General features: G+C 41.1%; 1 protein-coding gene across 5 annotated transcripts in view; it reads right to left on the bottom strand.

Moving 5' to 3' along the window:
* LOC146796486 (acyl-coenzyme A synthetase ACSM3, mitochondrial-like) overlaps nt 1-13,225 on the bottom strand; it is a 411,246-nt gene that overhangs the window by 61,055 nt on the left and 336,966 nt on the right. The window lies entirely within an intron of this gene.

Here is a 13,225-nt window from a genome sequence, read left to right as displayed (position 1 = left end):
TATATAGTACAATCATGTCCTGTGTGCATTAGAGCACTTTATACTGAAGCGTAAAAACTATCCAGGTGAAGTAGAGGAATCAGAAAGGTAAAAATACACAAAAATCTATAGAAATGATATGCGTAATGAGTTTCAAAGGAAAATGGGGTGATTTTTCTTAAGTTTAAATTAAAAAAATTATTCCCACCTAATGTAAAGTAAAATATTTTCTTATTATGCATTACTAATCATTAAAATTGATTTATAGAATTAATCAAAAGTATTTTTTTTAAATCTTTTTTATTAACATGCTCAGCATTTAACAGATCACTTAGGTTACATTGCAGCACAGTACAAGTTACATGTTTCTGTTTTCCAGGTTTATAATAAACATACTTGTAGACATACGACCTCAGGACCAGCCCACCCCTCAACCTATTCCCATTACATGTATTAGTATACACGCCATGGCTCCCATATTTTCTCCCATTTTTTCGGGCACCCCCTACTCAGATATACCGTGTGCTCTGCTCGTTGACACCAATCAAGGTCTGCAATCTATTGTGACACCTTCGGTGGGGACACCGCCCCGCAGTGCTTAGCAATATTCCTTTTTACAATTACTGCTGCTAATTTTAAGAATTTTTCCGTGCGGCTGGGCCACGACTGTTCATTTGAAATAAGCAGCAGGAACCATCTTGGGTCTAATAAGACCTCTGACCCCACTACTTCTGTCATGATGTCCCCCACTTTCTTCCAATACATTTGCAGCACTGGGCACCCCCACAACAGGTGAAAAAAGGAACCCACCTGCCCGCATCACCTCTGACATTGATTATTTTCTATATATCCCATGAGGTGTGTTGCCTCCCGGGAGTAATATAAATACCCTATGCAGGATTTTTAATTGGATGAGCCGGAAATGAGCACGGATCGCGACCTCCCATGGCCCCTGTATCACATCCCTCCATTCTTCCTCATCTATGTGCCCTAGGTCCTCCTCCCATTGAGCTTTCAATGCCACCAAGGGTTCTGAAGAGTTATTGATGAGCTTTCTGTATATACACGATATGGCTTTAGTGGTCAGCGGATCTGTCAGCAACCTGTCCTCCAATGGAGACGCCGCCGGCAGGGCCGTCCCCTGCTGTATATAGGCTTTTAGGGCATGTCCCAAGTGAAGGTACCTCAACCACTCTCCCTGACTTAGTTTGTAGTCTTTTTGCAAGTCTGAGAATGTCACGTAGGCTCTACCTCTCCACACAACCCCCAATCGTTCCAAGCCCAGCAACCTCCATTTGTGGAAGCCCTGTTGGCGCCGTGCCCCTCAAGTGTAGTGTAGTTCCTATATCCCTGATAGGCTCTGCGCATTGGAATAATATACACTATAGATTTGACATAGGACTGAGGTCAGTATGTCTCTATCGAGTATATTAAACTTAATTACTTGTGTGTGCCAGCTAACTCAGAGGTCACTAGAAACTTCTCGAATATAAAAGAAGGGATTCGTTTCTGACAACTGCATAAACATGACAACTTTGTTTCCCTTAGAGTGGAAACAATCTCAGAACCGTGGAAACAATAGATAACAGTTTCACTCAGTCAATCGTGCATGCTTCGTTTCTACAGAGGTGCACAGAAATAGAGAGAAGGGCGTTTCAATAAAAAGGGTTTATTGAACAGTCTTATTTCTCATGCAAGAGATATGAACAGCTACAATCGTAAGACAGGCTGCGAGGTACAATATGTACAGAGTTAGCAGTAAGATAAAATAATACTGCAATAGCATGGTTTGTAGCTATGCCATATATTAATTGAAATACATACATAAATAACACAGGCTAAAATGTGAATACTCATCTGATGCTTCTAAATAGTTCTACCCCAGTGTGCCTAACCTAAGTGTAATACGAGGTAAGAAGAAGGTGCAGTTTTCTAAAGTATAGCTAACTATAGCTATAGTTTTAGTTTTGCCAAGAGTTGCCAAAAGTTTCTCTAAGTTCTAGTCTGCTCCATACCTCAGAATGTGCGAGGTTGGAATCTCTTTTCCGGGACTCGATATCTAACACCCCGCAAGGGGAATCAGAAACACTAGAGCTGGATTCTCTGCCAAGAGGATGACAGTGTCTGGTCAGTGTGTCAGGCTGGAACTCGATTTCCTTCCGAACTTGCCGTGGCGCACCGCAAGTATGCACGAGTTGGATCGTGCAGGAACCGTGGTTTGCCAGGGTAAGTGTAGGTATATTTATACCTTGAAGGTGTTTAGGAATGCCTGTATTGACGTAAAAGTCGGGCATCGGAACGTCATGAATAAACCCCTACGGAATAGATGTTCATGCATATTAAATGAGTTCTTGGAGAAATCAATATCCAAGCAAGGGAAATTCCTAAAGGCTTATGAGTCCGGGTTTCCAAGAACTCGTTGTGACGTGGATGGACGGATGTCTGTCTGGGTTTAGGGAGGAGTGGACAGCGCCAGGACACCTTTTTGGTAATCGAGCGCTCTATAAATCTCTATAACATAACATAACATGTAGGCCTGTATTTGGTTAGCATGGACAATGCCTAAATAAGGGCTCGATTTTCTATGCCTGAATAAGGGCAATATGAATTGTACCTATATAAGGGCATAAATCAGGAAAACTATATACAGTATCTAAATCTACACACAACACCTACTCCAGTTTTGTATGAACGACATTACTAAATCCTAAACATACTAAACATGTCTAAAAAAGAATATCGCTTGATAATCAAAAATATGCTAAAACATCTAAAAAACATATGTCGTAAAAATGCATTACAAACCCATTGCTATGCATAAGGTGCTGTACATATTAAAAGCAATGTTTCATTCTAAGCAAATGCGTACATTGAAAATGCCAACAAGAATGAATCATAAATATATACATATGATGAAATGGCTCATTAATACAGAAGAAAAAAGGGCCGAAACCATTTCATATCAGGTCAACACAAATCAATTGTTGATGTGACAAGGTGGCATAATGTCCCTGGAAGTTTTCAAAGAATTCTGTTCTCTATGAATAGTTCTACTATATGCAGATTACTGTGCCAAAAATGAAAAACACAAATTTGGAAAACAAAAACAAATTAATCATAGGAAAAAGTTCTAAAGTCAGCCCCTTGTTTGAAAAGAAGGAAGGCCAAATTCAGAGTCACTTCAGAACACTGTGCGCCTGAATCAAAAGTCAGTGTGTGGGCCTGGAGAAAAAATGAAATCTTCTATTTCTGTTGACAAAAATTCGTCTACCGTTGTAGGTGAAAGTTGGAATACCTTGTTTAGAAGATTAACTGCACATAGATGTGAACTATCACCTTCAGCATTGGTTGCATCAGCAATGTTCGAATCGGATGTTACCTGCTTGCCTGTCGTTTCCTCTCATACCTCAGCAGTAGCAATTTGCGTCTGTGAGATCTCAATGAATGCCGTCATCACAATTGGTAGCCGCTGGGGACAACACAGAGCATGGGCCGTTACTGGGTCCAGCAGAGTATCGATATCCGTAGGCATGACTGATGGGAGTGTTAGACAGATGTCTAGCACGCATTCTTCACGGCAAAGCAGGCAGCGTAGAACAGGTAAGATGCAATCTTGCCAGATTGGTCTGAATGACAGAAACCATGTGGTATTTAATTCTCGTAGACGAGGTAAACCCAAAATTTGGACAATGAGATCACGACACTTCATCTCCAATAGAGCGCTCTCTATGGTGCCTGGAGTGACGCTGGTGATGAGGCTTGCCATATCGTAGCAGTAGGAGCAAAAATAGGATCTCTGCAACGAGTGCTAAAAGGAGCGGCAGTCTGCCAAACACAGAGTGCACGAAGTTTGGAAAAATTCCAAGGACTGCTTGAAAAGGTGCTAACAGTCCTGCACACACTTTCTTAAATACATGTATAATACCGCTAGTATCAGACTTGTTTAAGATACGACCTAACATTTCTGAGAAATGTACAGGGCAGTTTGTATACAAAAGGGTATGTATCTCCGCAGAAGTCCTTGCGACTTGGAGATCATAGGTTTCTCTGGTCGAGGACAGTGGCACTGTTTTTTTTGTAAAAGAATGCCTTTCATTCTGCTTAGAGTATCAATTCGTATAGAAGAGATGTTCAGTGAATGCCACAAAGGTGTGACTGTGTCTATTTGTGGAAACAAGACTTGCATACAGCAAGTGACCCTGGATGTAACCGTAACTAGATATGGAATACCTGGCAACATGCCACAGCAGCTGTGATCATTTAACATAATGTAACTCCCATTAGAAAGTTGGCCAAAAATTGGATTAATCACTGCAGCCGGTAAACCTTGCAGGTGACAGGATAAGTTTGTAGTTGTACCATCACAGGCCCCGTGTAAGTTAATACCCTGACAAAGGAGAGAACCACTTAGTGTGTGTGTTCAGAGTTTTCACTGCTAAGAAACACTTCACGTTCCCCACTCCTACATCTATGTGTGTAAGGTAATTCCCAGGATGTCTTGATGTATCCTTTACCCAACCTTTCATATTTGCCAACTGGTATATGTTTTAGGCAATACTGAAAATGGAAAGTTGTAACAGACAGAGTAATTTTACCATGTATGATCCACTCAGTAGCTGGTTTTTCTGCCACCGTGAATCGTAATTTTTCCAGTTTTCAATGCTCAGCATAGTGTAGTCTGCTCTCCTTTGTGCCAGTCTGATCTGTTTATCAGTGAGATTAAATTCTGAAAACAGTGACGTAGTATTGATTAAACGCCAAGGCACATAGCCTGCATGCATGTTTTGTAGCGTCCAGCCTAACAGCATGATAGAACGTAGCTGAGACTGACCATGTTGCAACATGACCAAGTCTTGTTCCATCATGTCTATGGCAGAAGACACAATGCTGTCCAATGAATATATTCTGGACGACAGAGTCGTTAACCCATTGTCTACTACAGAGAGAGTTTTCTCTAAATTAATACGATCAATTTCTCGTATTCGTTCTGCAGTCTCTGCTTGGGTAACCTTCCAAGCTTCATTATAAGCAACGTAGATACCGGCATATATGAAACGTTTATGAAGTGGTTTTCTTGGTCCTAGCAAGAATTCCCTAAGGTCTGCGCCTTCTTGAAGTAAAGTTAAGTGTTGTTTAACATCCTTCAGTGTAGCTTTCTGTAGCCAATCAAGGCAGAGTTTCCCTACACTGTATGTTGTTACTACCCCTGGATGCTGTCTTTGAACATAGCGTGGGTCTGGCCTATTGATAGTGAAACCCTGTGTTTTATTCAGGAATCGATCTTGACAGTTATTCGTGTCTGTGGGACAGAGAAACCATTTTTTTCATTCTGGATCTGATCTTTTGTGATGCAAAATATTATGTACGTTGACCTCCCCCCGTGTAGTGCTATTGCTTGCAGGTATAGGTATGGTCGGTGTGTTCATGTCTTTGATCCTGGCTAATCCAAGGCAAGACGTTTGCTGGACAGAGTCATTCAAAAACATAATTTGCTCAGGGATGATGCAGGCTCTAAATAAAGCTTCTACCCACTGTACTTGCCAATCTTTTGTATCCCAGACAGTCTTTGTCTCAATGTTGTCTTTCCAAAAGTCGAAACCTTGTCTAGACAGTTGGGCAATAAAGGCTGCAGAATAAACCTGTTTCGTATTGCTTAACATATTTTTCGTTCCTGTCTTGTTCACATTTTTAAAGTAAAACGTTTCCAGATTAGACAAATTGTAGCCTGAAAAATATGGAAACTTCATTGCAAAAGTTTTTGAGCTACCATTTGGAGGTGTTGGACAATGTTCCCATTGGTTATACATAAATACATTTCTAGGCGTTGCAGATTTATGCTAGAAATGATGACCATAGTGGTTATAACAATACATTTGTTCATAGTCTGATGAACCCTCTAAATATTCATGATTTGTGAATACAGCAGACATCTCTAGATCAGACACCATATTATTAACAGTCTCGAAGTCCCAATCATCAGAAAAAGTACTAGAGGCAATAAAGTCACTTAATGAAATCTTAAATAAATGTGAAATCTTCAAAAGCTCCGACAGGCCAAAAATGTCATTTTGTGTTTGGTCCCAAACTATACCATTATGTATAGGAACGGCTGCGATGTGAATGGCTGTGATATTCACTGCTGACAATTCTCTAGCTTCACGATGGGATGATTTGTGTGGCTGGAGAAGTAAGTTCACTCTTACTTGCTGTGTCCGTTTGAATATATCTTCCATTTATCAGCATACCCAGAGTCCATACCAGAGCTAGCCAAAGTAGAAAGAAGAATATTCCCAAAACAATCCATAGTTCAATCCATGGTGAAACCAGACAAGTCTTTTTCAGGAGATGAAAAAAGTCTGTCGCTTGTTCTTTGAAAGTTTTTTTTGCTGGCGTCGTTTCTGGTTTGCTTGGATCCTCAGAAAACGTATCAAAGTTCATGAAATAGCCAGAGGCAGTTCTGTCAATGGCTGGAATTGCATCAGGATTTGTTGAAATCGCTGGAACCAGTTGATCACTTGTTACTTCGTTGTAGACAGGTGTATCAGGATGAACTGTTATTTGGGTTTCAAAAGGGACAAGTTCCATAGCTTTGTTGCTTAGTCCTTTACTTCATACTGCAGAATCTTCAAAGGTGATGAGTCTCTCAGTTTGAACCTCTTGGATTGTAGCCAGCGGAGTGCGTCTGCTACATTGGCGGAGTCCACTTGGCCTACTGCTTAGTATCGGCCACATAGTGTGGTTTGATCAGGTCGATGGACACAAGTCTTTTCTCCTTTTTACCAACAAGGGGCGGCAAAAGTACTGTTCTTGATCCGTGGATTGCTAGGACAGGTACTGGTTGTCTGTAAGACGGCCCAAATTCCTTCTTGTCCGCGATCTTTTCTCTGACTAGATTACCAATCTTTTCTCTGACTAGATCACCAAGCTTTGGGATCCAGACAGGCCTTGCTGGGACGGCCGGTTTTTCCTCAGTGATGGTTGGCTTCAGGAGCACGTTGCTTTGTTTTGTTCTTAGTTCATTTAAGTCCTGTAAAACAGCCAAACGATCTTTGATATCAAATTTCTTATTTTCCATCACTGTGCCTTGCATATCAAGGTCCGGTACCAACATTCTAGTTCCAAATAGAACTTCATACGGAGTGACTCCCCCTAGAGAAATTCTTGGCAAGTTATTAAGTGGGCGTTGGACCCCATAAAGGTGTTTGACTCACCCATCACCCGAACCTAATACCCTAGCTGTTAAAGACTGCTTTATGTCCCGTTTTTTTCTTTCCACAACAGAATTTCCATCAGGATGGAATGGAGAAGAATACCGCAATGCTACGCCCAAACTGGCCATGGCTTCTTTGTAAGCTCGAGAGCTAAACGCAGGACCCTGGTCAGAATGTAGTGTGCCAATTGCGTATGTGCCGATAAAGACTCGCAAATCTTTTATAACAGGTCGAGCGTCAGCCAAGCGCTGAGGCCACATCCATAGGAACCTTGATTTAGTGTTTGTGCAATTTCATTTGTCCAAGAGGACGCCTGCACCTAGATAGTCTAATGCTGTCTAATAATAGTGTCTGGACTGGGCTGGCTATGTTGTAGTCAGGTATCAGGTGGTGTTCTGTACTGCGATCTCTATTGCAGTCTATGCAGTTATTGATGAAGATATGAATCAGTGTATTCATTCCTGGCCACCAGTACATCTCTTTTAGTTCTAAAATAGTTTTAGAGATCCCTTGATGTGTCAGACCCTCTCCCAGATGTGCTTCATAAATCAAAGCTGCTCTTTGTTCCATGTTTGGTATTACTCTATCCCCCACTCCAGGGATTCGAGCAAACGGAACATTGTTAGCATCAATTATATATGAGTATTTGAGTGGAAATTCTTTAGGTAACGCTGCACCGCTGCCTTTGCTTGAAGCATTGACAGCCAGCATTATTTCATTGTCTATTTTCGTTTTTGAACGAGTGATTGCAGCTACGGAAGCCGTTTGCACAGCCCCTTTCGCGGCTTCATCAGCCAATGAATTCCCTTCAACTTGAACGCCATCACGTTGATGACTCAGCGTGTGTATCACATGAGTGTTTTGTAGTCCATTTCGCAACTGAACTACTTGCTCCCAAAGCATTTTATGCTTGATTGTGCCACCTTTTGCATCCTTGAAACCATTTTGAAGCCAATTCTGTAAATATTCATTGTAAGATTGAACACAGTAAAAAGAATCGCACACTATGAGTGTGGGGAATTCGCGATCCGTGTTTTCAAGTGCCATCTTGAATGCTTGTAGTTCAGCTCGCTGAGCTGTACAATCTCCTAGAGATTGCGTTTTTGTGTCCATTGGTCTGAATTATGCCATAGCGCATACTACCTTTAACGATCACGCAAGCTGCACTGTAAGCTTGTTTACTCCCCGTAGCGGGTTGTGCAGATCCGTCAGTATAAATTATAAATTTGTACTGATCAAGAGGGAGAATTTCAATAGGCAGAGGACATTTGTGTTCGTATTGCAGGAATGCTTGTGTTTTCAAATAAGGATCAAAAACATATTCAACATCAGTTGCAGCAAGAGAATTAACCCATTGTATCCATCTCGGATGTAAAGCTTTTGCATTCAGAATGCTAGCTTTAGTAACTGCCTCTAAGGCTGGTACAGGAGTCACAACCATTATTCGTTTCCCCTATGCTAGGGCTCTTTCTTTTGCTACAGCGGTTTGAACTGCTGTCAGAATCTTTTCTGTAGAAGTGAATTTCATTTCTGTTTGTGTATACAAGTGTGATTTGTATGCAATGGGTACTTTTTCACCTTCGTTAAAAGTTAAGTAGGTGAATCCGCATTGACCCGGAATGATTCAGATCACTAAGTTAAGTATATTTACGCGTGTTTGTAAGTGTTTAGTTGCTAACATGTCTGTTTGAAGTGAACGCAGAATTTCTGTGTGTTCTTGTGTCCAAGTTGTGGCTTCGAAATCAGGTTTGATTAATTCGTAGAGAGGTTTAACCCTCTCTGCATAGTTTAGAATGTATGTTCTTCTAAAATTCAGGAAACCTAGAATCAACTGTAAATTCTTCAGCGTTTTTGGAGGTTGGAGCAGCGCACACTTTTCTAAAAAGTTGTCTGCCAGGCTTTTGCCTTCACTTGAAAGTTCATATTCTAGGAAAAGGACGTTGAGATGGGCAATTCTGGACTTTTTAAAGTTGAATTTGTAACCCTCAGAGGCGAAGCCCAATATAATGGTGTTCACCCTGTTCAAGTGTCTGTCCAGGTCATCGTCTGTCAGATATATATCATCGACATATGACAATGCATCGTCATCATAAATTTGTAGTAACTCTGTTACTCTTGCTGACAATAACCCATGGCTGTTCTTGAACCCCTGTGGGAGTCGACAAAATTTACGTTGAGTCCCCATTATTGAGAAAGCGGTCAAATATCCCCTTTCAGGTGCAATAGTTTGACAAAAAGAAACCATTTGAAATGTCTAATGTGGTTTTGTACTTTTTACGCACAATGTTATTCATTAATGCTGTACTGTGTGCATTTTGCACTGCAAATGTTTTACAACATGAGTTTAGGTGTCTATAATCCAAAACTAGACGATATGTATTGTCTGGTTTGAAAACGGGAAACAAAGGATTTTTCATTGATGAGGTGCATGTTTCAATCACCCCCTGGTATTCAAGTTGATCTAAGATCTCCCTGACCTGTTTTTTAGCTTCTTGCTTAACTGGGTACGGCCTTTGTGCAGCTGGTTGATTTTTTAACTGGATTTTGTGATGAGGTGAGTCCTCATCCCATCCTACATGATTTTTATATAATGCTGGGGCCTGGACCACTGCCCATTTCCTGGCATAAGTATATTTTAAATGTATTGGAATATGGTTAGAGAAGGCTGGCATTATGATGTATTTGCCATGTGGGCACTCCCTGACAAATTCTGGTGGCCAGTCTTGTTCTGCTAGAAGTATATCATAACCCCTTGAAAGATGCTCCCCAAAGAGTGCTTTCACTTTTCTTGGTATGTCTCCTTTATTCCCGAGTGTTACTTCATATAACCTATGCAGAGATGTAACCCTGGTGTCTGCAGTTTCAACTTGAATGTCCTCATTCATGTCCACTGTCTCCAGAAGCCCCTTCAGGTTCTGGCGAGCTACTGTAACTTCTGCTGCACTGTCCAACATTGTCTGAGCCCATTCTCCGTTCTTGAGTTGCGTTCTCAGAATCCTCGGCATGTCAGATCTTCAGACCTGCTACCTTCTTCTTGGAGAATTGAGGTTTTTGTTTGTTTTTCTGAACGTGTTGATCGACTTTGGACTTCACGCGTTCTTCTTTGTTCTCTGACCGTCCTCGTCTTTCGGATGTCTGTGATGATATCTGAAAGGTACGTGAGGAACGTGTATCAGTATCTTGATATGTGTCAGGTTTTCTCAAATTATCCCTATTCCTGAGGTTGTACCTCCTTTCAGGGGGCTCCTTTTGAGGAGACCTACCTCGGGATTGAGAAAGCTTCTCTTTGGAATGCTGTTTGCTATTTTCCCACTTCTTTTTAGAAGAGGTAGGAGTGTTTTTAGGAAAGACCTTATCAGGACTTTCAGACCATTGTGGTTTAACTGGTTTCCCCCCCAAACTGTCTCTGCCTAATTCTTCATAGGATTTTTCAATTATTCTGGCTAGTTCTTGTGGTTGTTCTGTTACATCAAATTCCTTTCATTTCTGGCAGATTGCCACTGATGCTGCTTCTCCTTTAATATTAGATAATATTATTGTTGAGACCTGGTCGAAATTTTTCAGTAACTTCATACCTAAATTCAGAGCAGGCTCTGCCCCGTATTTGTTTTGAATTTGTTTCTGGACATCAGGTATTACCGCCATGGATGGAACACCATGTGTTTTTGTGTAGATTGCAGCAAAGACTGTGCCCCAAGTGGTGTAGTCTTCCAGATGTGGTGTGATCCCCATTGGTAAACAGATTGTTAGAATTCTGTGTTTCTCATAAGGGCTAGTATTAGGAAATACTGCTTCGATTTGAGTAATTTTTTGAGCTATCCAGAATGGAATTTGTTCACGTTTTGTGGGCATTTTACCCATAACTGCGTCTAAAGCATGTGGAGTGAGTTTTAGTGTATCCCCCTGATGAGGGGCTGGATTTTGAATTGTTAATGGTGGTTGCACTGTGAAAGTCCGCAAGACATATTGAACCAATTGTCTATAAATTTTGATTAGCTCCTTGAGTTGAGCTAGTAGATCCACATCTGACATTTCTTCAATGTCAGGATGAGGTGTGTAGCCGGCTAAAACCGAGCCATGTTGCTCCTGGTCTACCTAGTGGACCGAGCCTGGTAATGTGAATGTAATGTTTTAGGGCACCTTTAAACTAGTATGTGAGTGGAATTTCAATATCCTCAAAAGGAATATATTCCTCAGGTGGATCATCTTTGTAGAATAGAAACAAATGTGTTACTGGATTTGATTCTGGGAATACTACCCATGAATAGAATACCTCTGTCTGGTGAGATTCATGTGCCTCTATCACAAAAACTGCTCTACCACCTCTTGTTGTTAGGCCATGTTTTATAAGTTTTAGAGTGATGGCTCTACTTAAATTTGGATGGATGATTATAGCATCCTCGTCGGTTTCTTGAAAACCTGTACGATCAAAAGCTGCTGTGACTTTGTCAGCCGCAGCTCCACCAGCATCGTTGTTCGTGCCATTTTCAGTCATTGTTTAATGAAAATTTCAGAGCAAGTTTCAAGGGAACAAAGATAAGGTGCACAATATTTTGGAACACTGTATCCTCAACGTTGAACAAACGAAACAGCTAATACATAGGATTTTTGTCCTACTCAGCTATGGCGGATTATCCCTACCCACTCCGGATGTCTTATGGAGTATTATGAATAGGGGTCTCTGAGAAAAGCACGACTGAGTTACTTCAGTATCTAGCGTTAAATTAGTGCCTTACCAAACCGTTGGGCGCCATGTAGTGTAGTTCCTATATCCCTGATAGGCTCTGCGCATTGGAATAATATACACTATAGATTTGACATAGGACTGAGGTCAGTATGTCTCTATCGAGTATATTAAACTTAATTACTTGTGTGTGCCAGCTAACTCAGAGGTCACTAGAAACTTCTCGAATATACAAGAGGGGATTAGTTTCTGATGACCGCATAAACATGACAATTTTGTTTCCCTTAGAGTCGGAACAATCTCAGAACCGTGGAAACAATAAATAACAGTTTCACGCAGTCAATCGTGCATGCTTCGTTTCTACAGAGGTGCACAGAAATAGAGAGACGGGCGTTTCAATAAAAAGGGTTTATTGAACAGTCTTATTTCTCATGCAAGAGATATGAACTGCTACAATCATAAGGCAGGCTGCGAAGTACAAATTGTACAGAGTTAGCAGTAAGATAAAATAATACTGCAATAGCATGGTTTGTAGCTATGACATATATGAATTAAAATACATACATAAATAACACAGGCTAAAACGTGAATACTCATCTGATGCTTCTAAATAGTTCTACCCCAGTGTACCTAACCTAAGTGTAGTACGAGGTAAGAAGTAGGTGCTGTTTTCTAAAGTATAGCTAACTATAGCTAGAGTTTTAGTTTTGCCAAGAGTTGCCAAAAGTTTCTCTAAGTTCTAGTCTGCTCCATACCTTAGAATGTGCGAGGTTGGAATCTCTTTTCCGGGACTCGATATCTAACAGCCCGCAAGGGGAGTCAGAAACACTGGAGCTGGATTCTCTGCAAAGAGGATGACAACATCTGGTCAGTGCGTCAGGCTGGAACTCGATTTCCTTTCGAACTTGCCGAGGCGAACCGCAAGTAGGCAGTCGAGCTGGATCGTGCCGGAACCGTGGTTTGCCAGGGCAAGTGCAGGTATATTTATACCTTGAAAGTGTTTAGGAATGCCTGTATTGACGTAAAAGTCGGGCATCAGAACGTCATGAATGAACCCCTAAGGAATAGATGTTCATGCATACTTAATGAGATCTTGGAAAAATCAATATCCAAGCAAGGGAAATTCCTAAAGGCTTAAGAGTCCGATTTTCCAAGAACTCGTTGTGACGTGGATGGACGGATGTAGGAGACCATGCTTGTATTTGGTTAGAATGGACAATGCCTAAATAAAGGCTGGATTTTCTATGCCTAAATAAGGGCAATATGAATTGTACCTATATAAGGGCATAAATCAGGAAACCTATATACGGAATGTAAATCTACACACAACACAAGTTGCTTACTTTCCAAA

The sequence above is a fragment of the Triturus cristatus genome, chromosome 10 (genome assembly GCF_964204655.1).
Source record: "Triturus cristatus chromosome 10, aTriCri1.1, whole genome shotgun sequence".
In the NCBI taxonomy this organism is placed as follows: Eukaryota; Metazoa; Chordata; class Amphibia; order Caudata; family Salamandridae; genus Triturus; species Triturus cristatus.
The sequence above is the reverse complement of the archived record's forward strand: the minus strand, read 5'-3'. Positions and strand labels throughout refer to the sequence as shown.